The following is a 19,081-nucleotide window of genomic DNA, read 5'->3' as shown; positions in this document are numbered from 1 at the left end:
TCGGGGTGGAGCGCCACACCCATCCATAGGAGAACGGCTCCCGGGAAGTCGCGGGAAGGATGGGAGGTCGGGGCGACGGGAAGGACAGAGGCGGACGGGGCACTGATGGAGCTCGGTGAACGGGTAGCTCTGACGAGGGCTGAGTGGGTGGGGCTACCCGTGGGGAGATGGGGGAGGCCGTGGTGGAGTCGGGGAAGGCCAAACAAGGCTAGGGCAGCCGGACGGAGCAGAGGCCGAATGGCGGAGGCCGCGATCGTGCATGGGGCACACAGCCAAGGTGGACTCTGGCGACGAACGAGGGGGTGGGGAGGACCACGGGGAGGAGAGTAACTCGATGGACAACTCGGGAGGAGTGGAGAGGGACTAGGCTCGCTGGAACCGAGGCGGCCATGGGGGACAAAGGCAAACTCCGGCAAGATGCCGTTGCTCCAGTGGTCGGGAAGGCTTGGGAGCTGCGGGAGAGTCTCGGGGTCCTTATATAGGCGCGGGAGGGCTTCGAGAGACGCTCTAGAGAACTCCAACTAAGCTCCAATGGAGGTGCACAGGCTGGACATGTCACGGGCGCGACGACGACGACCACATGGCAGCGACTCAGGGCGGGGCAGTGACTCAGGGTGAAGCAGTTGAGCACGGGTGAGCTACCAGACATGGTTTGGCGTCGAGATGAGGAGGGAGACGGCAGGAACAAGGGCGACAACATGCCAGAGCACGGTTTTGGCTGATGCACTCCATGGTCACCGCGTGAGTTGGCATACGCGGCGCGTTCTGGCCGAACCGACCATGTCTAGTGCATTTACCTTAGTGCCCTGAGTCTAAACGAAGCAACAAGTCGGTTCAGGGGCGAAGAAGTGATTTGCAGGAGGAGCCAAAAGATTTTGGCAGCAAGGTGTTTGTGCTGTCCAGAGGGGGCACAAACTTGGCAACGAAGGAAGTGATTTGTCTGGTGCTTATCACACACTAAGGTGACTTTGATCACCAAAATCAGCTTAAGATGAGGAGTTTAGAGGGTGGTTGCTGTAGAAAGTGCATAAATGGCCAGATTTGGGGATGATGAAGTTGCAGTCACATGAAGAGGCAAGTTGAGATGAAATTGGGCATGGCCCAATGAATTGAGGATTGGAAGATGCCCAAAAAGTTTCATGCCATTTAGATGAACCAAAATAGCACTTGCTTCACAAAGCATCTCTCTGGTCAGAATTTTGGAAAAATTACACAGGGCAAATGAGTAATGGATTGATCCAAAACTTGGTGGAGGGAGTTTATATGGATAAGAGAATGTCCTGGTAAATTGGCAGCTTAAATGAAGCAATATAAAATATAAAATATAGTTGCTTCACAAACTGAAAATCTGACCAGAAACTAAGATTTGGAGCTGTGCTCACATAGAAAGGTTACATGAGCTCAAATTGGATGGACAGTGATGATTTGACCAAATGAAGGATTTGGCAAAGTTTCATCTCATTTGGACATGCCTAGAATATACTTCCTTCACAAAGTTTCTTCTTGGGCAGAAACTTTGTAAAATCATTGAAAAATAATTACTGGCAAATGAGGTTGAAGTTTGGCACATGGCAATGATATGGATAGGAAAAGGTGTCCAAGAAGTTGGGAGTCAAACGGGCAAAGATAAATAGCACTTGCTTCACAAAGTGCCATTTAGGGGAGAATAGGAAAATAATTATTGGAGGATTATTTTTGAACACGGCAATGAAAAGTTTTGCCATATCTAAGCAATTATTTGGGAATTTTTGGAGTGACAGAAAGATGGGTTGCTTCACAACCTAGGGCAAATAGGATAATTCCTTTATTAGAAAAGGAATATTCCCAATAAAAGAATATTGGGATTTGGGCTAGGATGAAAATGATAGGGTCTAGGGATTATTTTGGGGATGACAAGCCACAATAAAACCTAGGAAGACATGACCTTCCCAAGTTTTGGAACCACATAGCCACAGAAAATCAAATCAAATCAAGAAAATCATCAGAAAAAGAAAAGGGCAAAATCAAGGGTGTTACAAACCTTCCCTCCTTAAATAAATCTCGTCCTCGAGATTTGGTTGCTCAGAGATAAATGATTTTAATGACTTTGAAGAAACTGTTTCCAACTCGGGTTTCCTTTATTCATTCTCATATAATATTCCCACTGAATTGGATCTGACTGACTGCCTGGATCTGTGGTGGTTTGCTTCACCGTATCTGACATTCTGACAGGACTTACCTCATATGTTCCTGTTCATACTAACTCAAATTTTCCCTTCATATCTACTGGCTTAGCTGAGGTGCGAAAGATTATCATTACTGACATAGGTGTCCTTCTCAATATTAATCCTTGCTGGAGGTGTCATTCCAATATCGAGTACCGAGAATATTCCACGGAGTTGGGAATACTTCTTCCCATGGAACGAGGAACCTCTTCTATCCAGATACCAGACTGCTTGAATGTATGCATACCTTCTGGGTTCCAAACAGTGATAGGAATCATACTTGTCTTTCTGATGGATCCTGACTTCTTGCAGGAGTTTTCTGACTTATCTTGCCTGACTTCACTGTCTTTCATACCCAATCTCTACCAAAGGTTTGACTGTCGCTTGACGTGACTAATAGAAAAATGCACCAGCACCTGATGATCATATTTGCAGACTTAACTGGCAGTGATCTTGGCAAAGAATCCCATTCAGGGGAGGCTATTATGTGATTCCTTCCCATATGCGAGAGATAACAATTCTCAATGTATGTGCTTTCACACTGATTCTTCATTTTGCCGGTATATCCATGGAGATAACAGTCTGTGCGATGCTCCAGCGCGGTTGCTGAGGTCAATATGCTGAGTTGTCCTTGGGTCGGACTTGACATGCTCGGGTATTCAATGCTGACAGCTCTGAGCATACTGTGGACTGAGCTAGTTGCCTTGATGTGAGGTCCTTACCGCAATGAAGTAGACCTCTCAGGCGTGTCTTCACTTGTTATGGAATATTACACTGTCTTGGGCATACATACCACATTTTTCACACAATACTTTGCCATACCTGTATTGTTGGTCTTGCTCCTTCATTATTATTTCCTTTATCTGGATCTTTGACTGAAAGAGCAGGGCCCTATATATCCTTGATTATTTTCATGTCCCGGAATATTGTCATGTGCAATACCTTGCAATCATACCTTGGTCTTGTTCATGTATCCAGTCTCGGTATATTTATCCGGCTCACGTGGGCTTATATAGATCTCATTACCGTTGTAGAAGATACCGGATAGTGACAGGATTAATAGCATCACCTTGTCAGATCTGTTGGAGATATGCCCTAGAGGCAATCATGTATGATGATATTTCCTTGTGTTTATGAATAAACATAGTCCTTGGACATTATTAATGATGTATATCAGCAAGTACGTGACTTGTTTGTGGGACTATGCATTGTATGATTACTGTCCTAAAGGTCCCTAGTCGAAAGGGCTATGTGGACGCGCAACCAACTAGACTAGCATATGACACAGTGGATGGCTTGGTCTCACTAGCCATGGAGCATTGGATGCAAACCAGATAATATGGACTCAGAAGGATCTGGTCGGATTCGACGTAGTCGGATCCGAGTCGAGATAAGGTGTGAGTCGGACATACCCAACTATAAGACGCAGCGATATGTCATCTGCGAGTCTCTAGTACAACATACGTTCTATGTCCTAAGACTTGAGCTGACGCATGTACTCGGGATGGTGACAGACTTGCTTTGGACCGACCAAACGCTAGTCCGTGATTGGGTAGTTACAAAGGTAGGTTTCGGGTTTGTCTAGACCCATGCCGCGAGACATGGTCGAGCAAGATGGTATTTGCCCCTCCGGTCAGGAGAGATATACTCTGGGCCCCTCGTGTGATCTGACCAAGATAAGCATGGTCATGCGACAAGGATTATGAGATAATCCAGTTTGTGGTTAGTATCACTTGAAAGAGAAAGAGGTCGGGCTAGCACAAGGATGACAGTCTCGCCTTAAGCCCAACAACATATATCATGAGGCAAAGGGAGCAGAAATGTGACACGTTGTACAGGTTCGCCTAACCAGCTTCATAGTCTGCTTGGTGGTCAGCACGCCTTGCTAGAGGCCGCTACCAACCATGCAGGTCAGAGGTAATTCGAACTGTGACCAAGCCGACTTGAACCTAAGGGGTCACGCGCTTAAGGGAAGGAACCTACGAGGTTGGTTCGGAGGACACTGGTCGGATGTGATCCAAGCTGGACTTGGAACGCGCCCGAGTAGATTTTGGGCTTTAGAATCCATGCAAGGCCCAAGTGTTGAGCCTGCAACGGATGCCTATAAATAGTGGAGGTGCGGCATGCTTATTGAGTTGATCGCTTCGGCGTCATCGTTAGGGCTTTGCATGTGTTGCAATTAGCCACCTCCACTCGCCGTCGGTTGTGTGATCGGACCTAGCAGTCCGCCGCACGATGTTCCTCCTGCACGTGCGGATACCGTTAGAGGCGGTGCACTTGTGCCGCTCCGGCGAACCTGTTCGCGGGATCCAATCAGCTATGTGGGAGACCGGCAAGGAGGAGATGACTCCGGGAATGTGAGGTGACTCCGGGGACACGCTGCCTCAACTCTTCTTCCGCTGCACAGCACTGCGTGTCTAGTGGTAACGATCTGTGATCCGTCTCCTGTAGCTTGTTCTTGGTTGTTCTGTGTAGGAATTTTTAATTTGCAGTCGACGCACCCTACCGTAGATCCCAATAGTGGTAGTAGAGCCTCTGCTATAGGATTGGGATTCAGATCGTATGCATATTAGATATGTGGAGGCGACAGATGAGATCTGTTATAGTTGATGAGATCGGCTGTGTGCACAGTTGATGAGATCAATTGCACATGTGGATCGTCGAGGCTACGTTTTCTGTCAATCGGAATCGATGAGGTCATGACACAAACTACCCCTACCGGTTGGTATCCGCCATCGGGGTTAACAGTGAAATGTAAATTCGAATCGGTCTCACGATGAAGGAGACATACTATTTCACAATATGTGTTTATTTGTGATTGTTATGCTTCTTTGTTTCTATGCATGTTAGAATGGTAGAAATATCCCTCATGAATATCAAGCGAATTGCCATCCCCGATGTTGCACCTTCGCACGTCAAGTACGTCTAGTAGTGGGCTCATAAATTGGGGTGCCACTGGGTGTCCTTGAACTGAAGGGTTCGTGTCGTACACGAACATGCACTTCATCAGGTTAACTTGACAAGGCTATCAAAACGGTTTTGGGTCTTGTGGCAAAGAAGGTTGGGAGCCGGGGTATGAGATACCTTCCCGACCGACAGGAGTCGTATAGAGATACGATTAGCAAGGAGTTGCTTACGTGATAGGTATGTTGGCTAGCAGTGATGCTAAAGCTCACTAGTCGCATGCGCTAGTCGGATCCTGAATCACTGAGAGTTTGCGGAGGGATGCTGACTTCAGTGGGAGCATTTCTGTTTAGGCTTGAATTACTCTACATAAACACGTTGCTTAGTGATTGCATATTTTTTGTTGTAGATCAATGGCACTGCTCAACCCAACTTTGCATTGAAATCAATTCTGGAAAAGGATAAAGTGAATGGAACAAACTTTACCACCTGGTATAGAAATCTGAGAATTGTTCTCAAGCATGATAAAAAGGAACATGTTCTAGAGGATCCACTTCCATAGGAACCTGCCGATAATGCTAATACCACAACCATGAATTCCTACCAGAAACTCGTTGATGAATCAAACAAGATCAGCTGCCTCATGCTGGCTTGTATGGAGCTCGATTTGCAGCAGCATTTCGAAGATGTTGGGGCTTTCGATATGATCGAGAGTCTCAAGAGCATGTTTCAGGTGTAGGCTAGGACCGAAAGGTTCAACGTCTGGCGATCCTTGATGGATTGTAAGCTGAAGGAAGGTGATCCACTGAGCCCCCATGTGATCAAGATGATCGGATATGAAGCTTTGGATCGGTTGGGCTTCCCGCTCTTGGATGAGCTGGCTACTGATGCAATTTTGGCTTCTCTTTGCCCAGCTATGGGACGTTCATCTCGAACTATCATACGCATGGCATGGATAAGAAGCTCACTGAATTGCATGGGATGCTCAAAGTGGCAGAGCAGGATATTAAGAAAGGCACACATCAAGTGTTGATGGTGCAGAAATCTGCTATGTTCAAGAAGAGTTGGTCCAAGAAAAAAGCTAAGGCAAAGGGCACAGAGACAATAACCTCCGCCGCTGCACCGAAGTCTGGACCAGACTCGAAGACCATTTTCTATCACTGCAAGGAGACCGGTCACTGGAAGAGGAACTGTAGCAAGTGGCTTGCAGAGCATGGCAAGAAGGCCGGAAATGCTTCTTCGGGCAAAGGTACACTTTTTGCATATGTTATAGACATTTACCTTGCTGACATACCTAGTAGCTCTTGGGTATCTGATACTGGATCGGTTGTTCACATTTGCAACTCGATGCAGGGGCTGGTAAGAACTAGACGTGTGGCACAAGGGGAGATTGACATCAGGGTCGGCAACAAAGCAAGAGTTGCTGCGTTGGAGGTCGGCACGATGCAGCTCCAGCTTCCTTCTAGATTTATTTTGGAATTGAATAATTGTTATTACATTCTTGCACTTAGTCGGAACATTATTTCTGCCTCATGTTTGCTGAGTCAGGGTTATGAATTCAATTTAAAGGACAATGGTTGTTCATTTTATTTGAATGGTATGTTCCACGGCTATGCATCCATTGTTGATGGGCTATTAACCTGGAACAGGAACCAGTCTATAACGTGAATGTCAAGATGCATAAGCCTAATGACATAAATCCGACATACTTCTGGCATTGTCGGCTTGGACACATTAGTCTGAAATGCATGAAGAAGCTCCATGATGATGGGCCCCTAACTTCGTCCAACTTTGAGTCGTTCGAGACATGTGAATCATGCTTGCTCGGCAAGATGACTAAGTCTCCTTTCGCAAAGAGTTGCGAGAGGGCGTCAGAGCTGTTGGGACTTATACATAGTGATGTGTGTGGTCCAATGAGCACAACTGCCAGAGGTGGCTATCGGTACTTCATGACTTTAACCGACGACTTGAGTAGATATGGATATATCTATTTGATGAGGCACAAGTCAGAAACTTTTGAAATGTTCAAAGAGGTTTAGAACGAGGTTGAGAATCAGCTCGGCAAGACTATAAAACTTCTATGATCAGATCATGGAGGTGAGTACATGAGCCAGGAGTTTGATGATCATTTGAAAAGCCGAGGTATAGTAACTCAGCTCACACCTCCGGGTACGCCACAGAGAAACAACGTGTCAGACGGAGGAATAGGACCTTGTTGGACATGGTCCGGTCAATGATGAGCAAATCGGATTTACCCTTGTCATTCTGGGGATACGCTCTAGAAACTACAACTTTCACACTTAACAGGGTACCATCAAAATCTATAGACAAGACACCGCATGAGATGTGGACCGGGAAGAGTCCCAGTTTGTCTTTTCTAAAGATTTGGGGTTGTGAAGCATTTGACAAGCGACTTATGTCAGACAAGCTTACACCCAAGTCAGATAAATGCATATTCGTGGGATATCCGAGGGAAACCTTGGGATATAGTTTCTACAACCATGAAGAGAACAAAGTGTTTGTTGCTCGGAACGGGCTTTCCCTTGAGAAAGAGTTTCTCAGTTGGGAGTCCAGTGGGAGGACGGTCCAACTCGAAGAAATTCTAGTACCACTGGGGGACGGCTTGGCTGGTGATGAGATCATACTGGAGTCAGTCAGGGAACCCGTAGTGGAAGCGGCACCGGAACCACGGAGGTCGGAAAGATTGCGCAAAGTGCATGATGTATTGTTGCTAGAAAGAGACGAGCCAGCCACATATGCGGAAGCGATGGTGAGCCCAGATTCCGAGCCATGGCTGGAGGACGTGAGATTCGAGTTAAAGTCCATGGATGAGAATCAAGTCTGGGACTTGGTTGATCCGCCGCCTGGCGTAACAGCCATTGGATGCAAATGGGTCTTTAAGAAGAAAACCGATGTGGATGGAAATGTTCATATCCACAAAGCTCGGCTTGTCGCTAAGGGTTATGGACAAGTTCAAGGAATTGACTGCGACGAGACTTACTCGCCGGTAGCGATGCTGAAGTCGGTGAGGATCGTACTAGCTATACCTACATATTTCGATTACAAGATATGGCAGATGGATGTCAAGACGGCTTTCCTTCATGGAAATTTAACCGAGGACGTGTATATGATACAACCCGAGGGTTTTGTCGATCCGACTAGCGCTAGTAAGGTATGCAAGCTCAGGAGATCCAATTATGGGTTGAGGCAAGAATCGGAGATGGAATATTCATTTTGATGAGGTCGTCCTTGGTCTCGGTTTCATCAAAAGCGAAGAGGACGCTTGTTTATACAAGAATTTAAGTAGGAGCTTGATAGTGTTTTTGATCTTGTATGTGGATGGCATATTGTTGATCGAGAATGATGTTTTGATGCTAAACTCGGTCAAGGAGTCATTGAATGACAATTTTTTGATGAAGGACCTTGGTGAGGCAGTCTATATTTTAGGCATTAAGATCTATAGAGATAAATCGAGGAGGCTGCTCGGCTTAAGCCAGAGCACGTACATAGATAAAGTGTTGAAGCGTTTCAACATGAGTGAGGCGAAGAAAGGGTTCTTGCCACTCTCACATGGTATAAGGTTAAGCGAGACTCAGAGCCCTTCGACATCTGATGAGAAAACCAGGATGAGTAGGATTCCGTATGCCTCGGCAATCGGATCCATCATGTATGCCATGATATATGATACGTCTCCAACGTATCTATAATTTTTGATTGTTCCATGCTATTATATTACCTGTTTTGGATGTTTATGGGCTTTACTTTACACTTTTATATCATTTTGGGACTAACCTACTAACCGGAGGCCCATCCTGAATTGCTGTTCTTTTGCCTATTTTAGTGTTTCGAAGAAAAGGAATATCAAACGGAGTCCAAACGAAATGAAACCTTCGGGAGCGATCTTTTTGGAATAAACGCAATCCAGGAGCTTGGAGTGGACGTCAAGAAGCAGCCGAGGCAGCCACGAGGGTGCAGGGCGCGCCCTAGGGGGGTGGGGGCGCCCCCCACCCTCGTGGGCCCCTCGTGGCTCCCCTGACCAACCTGCTTCGCCTATATATACTTGCGTACCGTGAAAACATACAGGAGCACCATGAAACCCTATTTCCACCGCCGCAACCTTCTATATCCGCGAGATCCCATCTTGGGGCCTTTTCTGGCGCTCCGCCGGAGGGGGGATCGATCACGGAGGGCTTTTACATCAACACCATAGCCTCTCCGATGAGTTGTGAGTAGTTTACCACAGACCTTCGGGTCCATAGTTATTAGCTAGATGTCTTCTACTCTCTCTTTGAATCTCAACACAATGTTCTCCTTAATCTTCTTGGAGATCTATTCGATGTAACTCTTTTTGCGGTGTGTTTGTCGAGATCCTATGAATTGTGGGTTTATGATCAAGTTTATCTATGAGAAATATTTGAATCTCCTCTGAATTCTTTCATGTATGATTGGTTATCTTTGCAAGTCTCTTCGAATTATCAGTTTGGTTTGGCCTACTAGATTGATCTTTCTTGCAATGGGAGAAGTGCTTAGCTTTGGGTTCAATCTTGCGGTGTCCTTTCCCAGTGACAGCAGGGGAAGCAAGGCACATATTGTATTGTTGCCATCGAGGATAAAAAGATGGGGTTTATATCATATTGCTTGAGTTTATCCCTCTACATCATGTCATCTTGCCTAATGCGTTACTCTGTTCTTAAGAACTTAATACTATAGATGCATCCTGGATAGCGGTCGATGTGTGGAGTAATAGTAGTAGATGCAGGCAGGAGTCGGTCTACTTGTCATAGACGTGATGCCTATATACATGATCATGCCTAGATATTCTCATAACTATGCACTTTTCTATCAATTGCTCGACAGTAATTTGTTCACCCACCATAATACTTATGCTATCTTGAGAGAAGCCACTAGTGAAACCTATGGCCCCCGGGTCTATTTTCCATCATATAAGTTTCCAATCCACTTTATTTTGCAATCTTTACTTTTCTATCTATATCATAAAAATACCAAAAATATTTATCTTATCTTATTATCTCTCTCAGATCTCACTTTCCCAAGTTGCCGTGAAGGGATTGACAACCCCTTTATCGCGTTGGTTGCAAGGTTCTTGTTTTTATGTTTAAGTACGAGGGACTTGTGTGGAGCCTCCTACTGGATTGATACCTTGGTTCTCAAAAACTAAGGGAAATACTTACGCTACTTTGCTGCATCACCCTTTCCTCTTCAAGGGAAAACCAACGCAGTGCTCAAGAGGTAGCAAGAAGGATTTCTGGCGCCGTTTCCAATGAGGTCTTCGCTCAAGTCAACACATACCAAGTACCCATCACAAACTCATCTCCCTCGCATTACATTATTTTCCATTTGCCTCTCGCTTCCTCTCCCCCACTTCACCCTTGTTGTTTTATTCGCCCTCTCTTTTCCGTTTGCCTATTTTTCGCTTGCCTCTTGTGTGCTCGTGTGTTAGATCGTTTATTTTGTCGTCATGGCTAGTCCTCCTATCATCGTTAGTACTCCCGATCATGAAGTTCTTAATTTTAAACAAAGGGAGGGAGAAAATCTAAAAGATGCTTGGAATAGAATTTGCAATGCTCAAAATAGATCTACTAGGAAGCAATCTACTTCCGTTCTTCTTCGCAATTTTTATGTAGGCATTACTCATTGGAATAGATGCATTCTTCATACCATTACCCGAGGAAATTTTTTGGGTAGCCATACTTTTGATGCTTATAATGCTATGTTAGATTTGTTTGGTCCACCACCTCTTTTGATTAATGGAACTGTTTTAACTTTTGAACATGTGATGCAAAGGCTTGAAATTATCAAAAATAAAGTTGCCACTGTTGATTTAATTGAAAATTTGGATAAAAAGATCCACAACCAAATTTCCCAATATGGATCTAAGGTTGGAGTCACTCTGAAATTTTTTAAAGAGAAGGAACATATAGTTAATGAAAGAATAGATCAAGATTCTACAAGAATCGGTAAACTTGAGGATATTATAACTAACTTAGGGTCTGACTTTTCATCCGTGAAAAATACTCCAACTCCTCCTACCAAATTTGCCAAATTAATGTATGTTCCTAAAAATAAGGGTGAATCTTCTAGTAAGGAAAATGCGGATCTCAAATCCATAAGCGTTCATCCCAACTTTTTCGCTTTCATTAAGGAACATTTTGCTACAAATGAATATCTTGATTTCTTGCCGAGGAGTTTAATCATTACTAAAAAGATAGAAACTCCTAAGGGTTATAACTGTTCTATTGAAGAATTGAATACCAAAGATGGCAATGCTTAGATATATTCTCGCTTTTATGCCTAGCTAGGGGCGTTAAACGATAGCGCTTGTTGGGAGGTAACCCAATTTTATTTTTGTTCCTGTTTAGTAATAAATAATTTATCTAGCCTCTGTTTAGATGTGGTTTTATGTTTTAATTAGTGTTTGTGCCAAGTAGAACCTATAGGATCATCTTGGGTGAAAGTTAACTTGATCTCGCTGAAAAACAGAAACTTTTGCGAGCACGAGAATAATTTTAATAAATCACAGAAACGTGCTTTTTAGTTGCTTATTTTTGCACTAGATCAATAGAAAAATTTCCTAGGGCTTCATATTTTTGTAGGATTTTTAGAGTTCCAGAAGTATTAGAAAGTTACAGATTGCTACAAACTGTTCTGTTTTTGACAGATTCTGTTTTTCACGTGTTGTTTGCTTATTTTGATGAATCTATGGCTAGTATCGGGGGGTATGAACCATAGAGAAGTTGGAATAAAGTAGGTTTAACACCAATATAAATGAATAATGAGTTCATTACAGTATCTTAAGTGGTGGTTTTTCTTTCTTGCACTAACGGAGCTCATGAGATTTCCTGTTGAGTTTTGTGTTGTGAAGTTTTCAAGTTTTGGGTAAAGATTTGATGGACTATGGAATAAGGAGTGGCGAGAGCCTAAGCTTGGGGATGCCCATGGCACCACAAGATAATAAAAGGACAACCAAAAGCCTAAGCTTGGGATGCCCTGGAAGGCATCCCCTCTTTCGTCTTCGTCTATCGGTAACTTTACTTGGAGCTATGTTTTTATTCGCCGCATGATATGTGTTTTACTTGGAGCGTCTTGTATGATATGAGCCTTTGCTTTTTAGTTTACCACAATCATCCTTGCTGTACACACCTTTTGGGAGATACACACATGATTCGGAATTTATTAGAATACTCTATGTGCTTCACTTATATCTTTTGAGTTAGGCAATTTTGCTCTAGTGCTTCACTTATATCTTTTTAGAGCACAGCGGTGGTTTTATTTTGTAGAAATTATTGATATCTCATGCTTCACTTAGATTATTTTGAGAGTCTTTTAGAATAGCATGGTATTTGCTATGGTTATAAAATTGGTCCTAGAATGATGGGCATCCAAGTTGGGTATAATAAAAACTATCATAGAAAGTGAATTGAATACTATCATCAATTTGATGCTTGATAATTGTTTTGAGATATAAAGGTGGTAATGTTAGAGTCATGCTAGTTGGGTAATCCTGAAATTGAGAAATACTTGTGTTGAAGTTGGCAAGTCCCGTAGCATGCACGCATGGTAAAAGTTGTGTAACAAATTTGTTGCATGGGGTGCTTTTTTGATTGCCTTCCTTATGTGTGGAGGTCGGGATTGCGCGATAGTTAACTCCTACCAACCCTTCCCCTAGGAGCATGCATAGTAGTAATTTGCTTAAAGGGCTAATAAAACTTTTGCAATAAGTATATGAGTTCTTTATGACTAATGTGAGTCCATGGATTATACGCACTCTTACCCTTCCATCATTGCTAGCCTCTACGGTACCGTGAATTGCCCTTTCTCACCCTGAGTTGGTGCAAACTTCGCCGATGCACCCAAACACCATGATACGATACGCTCTATCACACAGAAACCTCCTTATATCTTCCTCAAAATAGCCACAATACCTACCTATTATGGCATTTCCATAGCCATTTCGAGATATATTGCCATGCAACTTTCCACCGTTCCGTTTATTATGACACGCTCCATCATTGTCATATTGCTTTTGCATGATCATGTAGTTGACATCGTATTTGTGGAAAAGCCACCATGCAAAAAAAAATCATACATGTCACTCTTGATTCATTGCATATCCCAGTACACCGCCGGAGGCATTCATACAGAGTCATATTTTGTTCTAGTATCGAGTTGTAATCCATGAGTTGTAAGTAAATAGAAGTGTGATGATCATCATTATTAGAGCATTGTCCCTTAAAAAAGGCCAAATAAAAAAAAAGAAAGGCCAAAAAAGGCCCAAAAAAAGAGGGGACAATGTTACTATCCTCTTCCACACTTGTGCCTCAAAGTAGCACCATGATCTTTATGATAGAGAGTCTCTTATGTTGTCACTTTCATATACTAGTGGGAATTTTTCATTATAGAAATTGGCATGTATATTTCAATGATGGGTTTCCTCAAAAGGCCCTAGGTCTTCGTGAGCAAGCAAGTTGGATGCACACCCACTTAGTTTCTTTTGTTGAGCTTTCATATATTTATAGCTCTAGTGCATCTGTTGCATGGCAATCCCTACTCCTCATGTTGACATCAATTGATGGGCATCTCCATAGCCCATTGATTAGCCGCGTCATTGTGAGACTTTCTCCTTTTTTGTCTTCTCCACACAACGACTACGACGAGACTTACTCGCCGGTAGCGATGCTGAAGTTGGTGAGGATCGTACTAGCTATAGCTGCATATTTCGATTATGAGATATGGCAGATGGATGTCAAGACGGCTTTCCTTCGTGGAAATTTAACCGAGGACATGTATATGATACAACCCGAGGGTTTTGTCGATCCGACTAGTGCTAGTAAGGTATGCAAGCTCAAGAGATCCATCTATGGGTTGAGGCAAGCATCGAAGCTGGAATATTCATTTTGATGAGGTCGTCACTGGTCTCAGTTTCATCAAAAGCAAAGAGGACGCTTGTTTATACAAGAAGTTAAGTGGGAGCTCGATAGTGTTTTTGATCTTGTATGTGGATGACATATTGGTGATCGAGAATGATGTTTCGATGCTAAACTTGGTTAAGGAGTCATTGAATGGCAATTTTTCGATGAAGGACCTTGGTGAGGCAATCTATATTTTAGGCATTAAGATCTATAGAGATAGATCGAGGAGGTTGCTCAGCTTAAGCCAGAGCACGTACATAGATAAAGTGTTGAAGCGGTTCAACATGAGTGAGGCGAAGAAAGGGTTCTTGCCACTCTCACATGGTATAAGGCTAAGCGAGACTCGAAGTCCTTTGACATCTGATGAGCGAACTAGGATGAGTAGGATTCCGTATGCCTCGGCAATCGGATCCATCATGTATGCCATGATATGTGATACGTATCCAACGCATCTATAATTTTTGATTGTTCCATGCTATTATATTACCTGTTTTGGATGTTTGTGGGCTTTACTTTATACTTCTATATCATTTTTGGGACTAACCTACTAACCAGAGGCCCAACCCGAATTGCTTTTTTTTTGCCTATTTCAGTGTTATGAAGAGAAGGAATATAAACAGAATCCAAACGGAATGAAACCTTCGGGAGCGATCTTTTTGGAACAAACGCAATCCAGGAGACTTGGAGTGGATGTCAAGAAGTAGCCGAGGTGGCCACAAGGGTGCAGGGCACGCCCTAGGGGGGTGGGGGCGCCCCCACCCTCCTGGGCTCCTCGTGGCTCCCCTGATCGACCTCCTTCGCCTATATATATACTTGCATACCCTGAAAACATCCAAGAGCACCACGAAACCCTATTTCCACCGTCGCAACCTTCTGTATCCACGAGATCCCATCTTGGGGCCTTTTGCGGCGCTCCGCCGGAGGGGGAATCAATCACGGAGGGCTTCTACATCAACACCATAGCCTCTCCGATGAGTTGTGAGTAGTTTACCATAGACCTTCGGGTCCATAGTTATTAGCTAGATGGCTTATTATCTCTCTTTGAATCTCAATACAATGTTCTCCTCGATCTTCTTGGAGATCTATTAATGTAACTCTTTTTGCAGTGTGTTTGTCGAGATCCGATGAATTGTGGGTTTATGATCAAGTTTATCTATGAGAAATATTTGAATCTCCTCTGAATTCTTTTATGTATGATTGGTTATATTTGCAAGTCTCTTCAAATTATCAGTTTGGTTTGGCCTACTAGATTGATCTTTCTTGCAATGGGAGAAGTGCTTAGCTTTGGGTTCAATCTTGCAGTGTCCTTTCCTAGTGACAGCAGGGGCAGCAAGGCACGTATTGTATTGTTGCCATCGAGGATTAAAATATGGGGTTTATATCATATTGCTTGAGTTTATCCCTCTACATCATGTCATCTTGCCTAATGCGTTACTCTGTTCTTATGAAATTAATACTATAGATGCATGCTGGATAGCGGTCAATGTGTGGAGTAATAGTAGTAGATGCAGACAGGTGTCGGTCTACTTGTCGCGGACGTGATGCCTATATACATGATCATGCCTAGATATTCTCATAAATATGCACTTTTATATCAATTGCTCGATAGTAATTTGTGCACCCACCGTAATACTTATGCTATCTTGAGAGAAGCCACTAGTGAAACCTATGGCCCCCGGGTCTATTTTCCATCATATAAGTTTCGAATCTACTTTATTTTTCAATCTTTACCTTTCGATCTATATCATATAAATACCAATAATATTTATCTTATCTTATTATCTGTATCAGATCTCACTTTCGCGAGTGGTCGTGAAGGGATTGACAACCCCTTTATCGCGTTGGTTTCGAGGTTCTTGTTTGTTTGTGTAGGTACGACGGACTTGTGTGGAGCCTCCTACTGGATTCATACCTTGGTTCTCAAAAACTGAGGGAAATACTTATACTACTTTGCTGCATCACCCTTTCCTCTTCAAGGGAAAACCAACGCAGTGCTCAAGAGGTAGCAATATGTACAAGACCTGATGTTGCTTTTGCAATAAGCCTAACAAGTAGATACCAGGGCAACCGAGGTGAGAGTCACTGGGCAGCGGTAAAGACTATTTTGAAGTACCTGAAAAGGACTAAAGAGATGTTCCTAGTTTATGGATGTGAGGAAGAGCTCGTGTAAGGGGTTACGCGGATGCTAGTTTTCAAACCGATAGAGATGATTGTCGATCACAGTCTGGATTCGTGTATGTCATGAAAGGAGGAGTAGTGAGTTGGATGAGTCCCAAGCAAGATATGGTGTCCGATTCTACCATAGAAGCCGAATACGTTGCGGCTTGTGAAGCTGCAAAGGAAGGTGTTTGGATCCGGAACTTTTTGGATGATCTTGGTATTTTTCCAGCCTCGGTAAAACAGTTGGACCTTTATTGTGATAATTCAGGTGCCATCGCATAAGCCAAGTGTTCGCACACGAACACGTCACCGTGTACCTCCAACGTCGAGGGTGATTCACCGCAGCTCACGTCGAAGGAGACCCACCGGAAGCGCGGTACGCAAGACAATCCGGCAGGCGCTTTTGAAGACCCGAAACCCCGTGCACCCGGGAGGGACCCTGTCAGGGCACGCGGCGGCTATGGGTTGCCCTAGGTCGACCTGATCGCCCCTAGGGCCTCGAGGTTCGCCGCCCTGCAATGAAGAAGAACGAGGAAGAAGAAGAACAAGGGAGAAGGTAAAAGTAAAGGTAAAAGACGTAGATAGATTTGTTCGATTGTGTGTTGTTCAATCGGCCGTCACCACTTAGGTATATAAGAAGCGGCTGGACTTCCCGTGCAAGGAAAAGGCTTGGATTCATGTCCAAAACCCTAGTCAAATTCGGATTGGTCTTGTCCGAACTTTCCAAAACTGTTTGGTTTAAACTGGCTGCACCTTGCAGGTCTTTTTTGTGATAGTAAAGGACCTTGGATGAAAATGTGCCCAAAAGCAAATTTAACCGTTTCGACGAGACGAACAACTTTTATGTTGAACGTTTTTCGATTCGAGGCCATCTTGAGAGCCGAATCGCTCGCGCAAGACAGCCGAGTGGTGGCGCTACCCATCAGACATCATGTCTTGTGGGGCGCGCCATATATAGCCTCCTGCTAGGGCTGCATTCGAATGGCTCTAACTTTTGCATACAAACTCGGATTTGGACGATTTTTATATCAAAATCGATCGTTTCGACGAGACGAAGACAACCCGTGTAGAAAATGTTTTCATTTGAGGTCGTCTTGGGGGCTTAATCGGCCAAACTGTACTCTGAATATAAAATCTTAGTAGTTTGAGCATAGTTTTCGGCCTTCGAGATGAAATCGGACGGCGATGACCAAACTTCAAAGATGTCTATATCAACAATACGGTACTCTTTCATGTAGATCACTTCTCCATTTGAGGCCATCTTAAATAAGTTATTGACCGTGTCAAAATCTGGTGTCAACACATGCCCCCCTGTTTATCGGCAAAGCTTGTGTGCCGAAAAATAACTTGCACATAGCTTGCTCTAAGAATGATGTCAACACTCCATCGGCCATTTTGCATATGCTTCGGACGATAAGTTTATATCGGCCATTGCTTGTGTGAATATTTTGATGCAAGCTTGGGTGACACTTTCTCAACTTCCTTAACAATCCGATGATGAAGTCCCATAGATATGTATCTCAAGGTCATTCTCGGAACCATATTATTCACACTTTTGCTAGGATTTTGTAGATAATCAACAAAAAACTTTCTCCAATCCTTATTTTTGCCTGCATAAGAAAAAATCATTAGTGGCCGAAGCAGTGGACTTCGGTTCGGCCTTACGTATTCTGACGAGACTAAGCATCGGCTATTGATAGAAATGCAACACACCATAGTTAACATAGTAGCCATATGCTTGCTGTGCCAACTCTTTCAAATTGTCATGTCTAGATATATGAACAATTTTAAAGCAACCCAAGGTAAATCTTGCATCTAGTCATATCAAAAGATAAACTATAAGTGATTCGTCAAAACATTGATAACCCTTGGGTATTTGTTGCACTACTAATAACGAATCACCGGAAGCCTCAATATGTATAGCACATATAGCAAGGCAAAGCTCCAATCCGAATAACAATGCATATTCGGCTTTGATCATTGTGCAAAAATATCTTAAGGGGCATGAGGCTTCACAAACTAGCTCCATATGGAGATAAATAAACAACACCAACACTTTGGCCATTGCTACAAATTGAACCATCAAAATATAATCTCCATAGTACTAGAGAGACAAAGCTAATATCACTTAACATGTACCTTGTCTCGGTTCTAGTTGAACTAAGGATGGTGTTAGAATTCCACATCGGCCATGATCAGATAGTTTCTTAGGATGATAGTTAAGTATCGGCCATTACCATGAGGTTCATGTAGAATTCATCCATTAAAACATGTATAGCCGAAATAAACGAATAAAATAGCAATAAAATATTTCGGCCCCTTTGTCTTAGCAACAAAAATGTGACTAACCAAATGTATAGTGATTTGGTAATACTCCATCATCATATAGAAAATTATGTTGCATCCATGGATCAAAATAAGTCCATGGAGGGTAACTGATCATACCTGTGGATGAATTCCATGGCAAAGGCATCAATGGCATTGTTGAAGAAAATAGATGATGTGCTAACCGAAGATTTTGATGTTGTGATGCACACCTTCGGCTTAATTGTTTGTTGCTTCCATCATTCTCCTTCTTCATTTTTATTGTACTTGTTGCAATTGAAGCACGCACATTGTTTTTGTTTTGATTGATCCTCTTGGGAACCCATGCCATGTTCCTCTTTCTAAGCTCTTGTGCACTACGATTTTGTAATTCTTTCTTTTGCCAATACGATAAGCCGAGTGAGCACCTCGATTGTGATTTTGTTTCAACCAATGACAACTCTTTCTGGGCCTTGTGCACCCTCAACTTATTTTCTTCAGATTTGGCACTCTGATTTTTATAAATTGATTGCTTCACTTCTTTGCCTTTTGTAGACAATGTCAACACTTTAATTGGCT

This window comes from Triticum dicoccoides, chromosome 2B, assembly GCF_002162155.2.
Source record: "Triticum dicoccoides isolate Atlit2015 ecotype Zavitan chromosome 2B, WEW_v2.0, whole genome shotgun sequence".
Classification (NCBI taxonomy): domain Eukaryota; kingdom Viridiplantae; phylum Streptophyta; class Magnoliopsida; order Poales; family Poaceae; genus Triticum; species Triticum dicoccoides.
This window is presented reverse-complemented; position numbering follows the sequence as displayed.